Below are 2,652 nucleotides of genomic sequence, written 5' to 3'. Positions count from 1 at the left end.
AGGTTAGTATTGTGGAATAATTACAATGTTGTTGATCCATCCACAGTTTTCTCCTATCACAGCCATTAAACTTTGTAACTGTTTCAAAGCCACCATTGGCATCATGGTGAAATCCCTGAGCAGTTTCCTTCCTCCCCGGTAGCTGAGTTAGAAAGGACGTCTGTATCTTTGTAGTGACTGGGTGTATTGATACACCATCCGAAGTGTAATTAATAACTTCACATTGCTCAAAAGGATATTAAATGTAAGCTTTTCATCTACTAATTGGTTGCTATTTTTTGAGAGCCATTGGAAAACCTCCCTGGTCTTCGTGGTTGAATCTGTGTTTGAAATTCACTGCTCGACTGAGAGACCTTACAGATAATTGTATGTGTGGGGTACAGAGATTTGGTAGTGATTCAAAAATCATATGTAATTCTATTATTGCACACAGAATGATTCCATGCACCTTATCAAGTTACTTGTTAAGCACATTTTTACTGATCTTATTTAGGCTTGTCATGACAAAGGAGTTGACTCAAGAAATCTCAGCTTTTCATATTTAATTCATTTATAAACATTTCTAAAAAATATAATTCCACTTTGACATTATGGGGTATTGTGTATAGGCCAGTGACACAAAATCTAAACTTAATCCAAATTCAGGCTGCAACACAACAAAATGTGGAACAAGGAAATGGGTGTGAATACTTTCTGAAGGCACTGTGGTAAAAGCAAATTGCGACTGAAAACATCCATAGGCTATAATTTACCAGGGAGTTGAGATGTTGAGCTGTTATATATGGAAGCCCATATAACAGCAGCATTGCAGTTCTTGTACAAACCGGTGCGCCTGCACTTACTAGCATACCCCGTTCAAAGGCACTTAAATATTTTGTCTTGCCAATTCACCCTCTGAATTGCACACATACACAATCCATGTCTCAATTGTCTCGAGGCTTAAAAATCATTCTTTAACATGTTTCCTCCCCTTCATCGACACTGATTGAATTGGATTTAATAAGTGTCATCAATAAGGGATCATAGCTTAAACGTGGATTCACCTGGTCGGTCTGTAATGAAAGGAGCAGGTGTCCTTGATGCTGTGTACACTCAGTGTAGATCATACATATACAGTAGGTTATGTTTCTTCATTTGTAGCATTGTGTCCACGAGATCAGCACAGCTGGGCCGCCGGCAAACGTGTGGCATCTGACATTTGTCACAGCACCTGGTTTAATAAAAAATATTGGCACAAAAGCGTTGAAATGAGGGACAAAGTACTGTTGTTTAGACTGATTTGCCTCATTATTTGTTTGACAGGATTGTAATGTTTTTGTCTTCCCGAGGTCCAGGAGTTTTTCCATTATTTATTTTTCTTCAACCATATCACTTGATTAGAAATAATCAAGTCTCATTATAGCCCATATAAATTCGTTTTTACAGCTGATTTGTTACTATGTCATAACCAGAGTTTAACCTGGTTAGGTTAGCCTACCAGATCAGGAAAAACTCTGGGCCCCATGAAAACAGTTTCCCCTCCCCCATTACTCTGGGACCTGTGGTGCCAACTCTGAAATCATCATACAATGTTACAAATGAAAATACATATTTTAGAAAGTAATAGGTTGTTACTGCAATTTCAGTTAAAACCTCAATAAAACAAGTCTCAAATATAAGGAAAATGCCTATACATTTCAGCTGTTTCAAAAACATTGCTCGCCTATTACCATTTTTACTGTAGGAGTGTTGAGCTCAATGAGACAATTCTGCTCACACTGGGAGGCGACCTCCGGAGGTCGCGCTCGAGATGTGGTCATTTTGCAAATTTCCACAAAAGTATTGTCTTTGGAGAATCGATACCTCTTGAGAATCTCTCAAAAATGTCCCTTTGCTATTGTCAATGTGAAAATGGCCTCAGTGCATCCCGAATAGAACGATATTCTTCTCCATAGGGCAAGATCCTGTGCTTCTGTTGTAATTAACCTATAAGAGAAAACAATGAATCAACAGGTGTCTCTCTGCTCTTCTCTGTGTACCTGTTTTACACCATTTTGATAACTTGCAGCCTACTAAGGTCCAATTGTCTCTTCAATCTTACAACAAATGTTATCTTATAACTATTCTAGTAAATCAAAACGTGAACACCCTCTGGCATGAATAGCAACCATGCCGTAAGTCTTTATAATAACTACACACTATTCATATACAGTATATGACCTAAAAATACAACAAATGACTCACCATTGGTCTAAAGCATAAAGTATTTAAAAATTGACCCCCGGGGTCTGCTTTGTCCGTGGCTGGAGGTGTTATTATACCCTGGCTGTCACAGTCTCCCCTCTGGTCATCACTCCCAGGCCTGGGGCTGCAGCATGGAGTATGTGTGTTCCAAATGGCACCCTATTCCCTTTATAGTGCGCTACTTTTGACCAGGACCCAGGTCAAAAGTAGTGCACTATATAGACAATAGGGTGCCAATGGGAGACTGCCATGGAGCCCTGGCAGACACAGAAGAGAGAGAGCTCTGCATTATCTGGGACGAAGATATGGAGAGAAGAGAGGAGAGTGAATAGAGGGGAGAGAGGGGAAAGGAGAGAGAGGATGGTGGGGAGAGGGGAGAAAGGAGAGAGAGGAGGGAGAGAGGGGAAAGGAGAGAGAGGGGATAGAAGA

General features: G+C 40.2%; 1 long non-coding RNA gene across 1 annotated transcript; it reads right to left on the bottom strand.

Moving 5' to 3' along the window:
- Window positions 1-926: 926 nt before the first annotated feature.
- LOC123998099 lies at window positions 927-2,380 on the bottom strand. The gene is made up of 3 exons (XR_006832223.1): window positions 2,224-2,380; window positions 1,710-1,965; window positions 927-1,210 (listed from the first exon to the last, which is right to left on the bottom strand). It is a non-coding gene; the product is annotated as an uncharacterized LOC123998099 (long non-coding RNA).
- Window positions 2,381-2,652: the final 272 nt, after the last annotated feature.

Source organism: Oncorhynchus gorbuscha, linkage group LG15 (assembly GCF_021184085.1).
Source record: "Oncorhynchus gorbuscha isolate QuinsamMale2020 ecotype Even-year linkage group LG15, OgorEven_v1.0, whole genome shotgun sequence".
NCBI classification, from domain to species: domain Eukaryota; kingdom Metazoa; phylum Chordata; class Actinopteri; order Salmoniformes; family Salmonidae; genus Oncorhynchus; species Oncorhynchus gorbuscha.
This window is presented reverse-complemented; position numbering and strand designations above follow the sequence as displayed.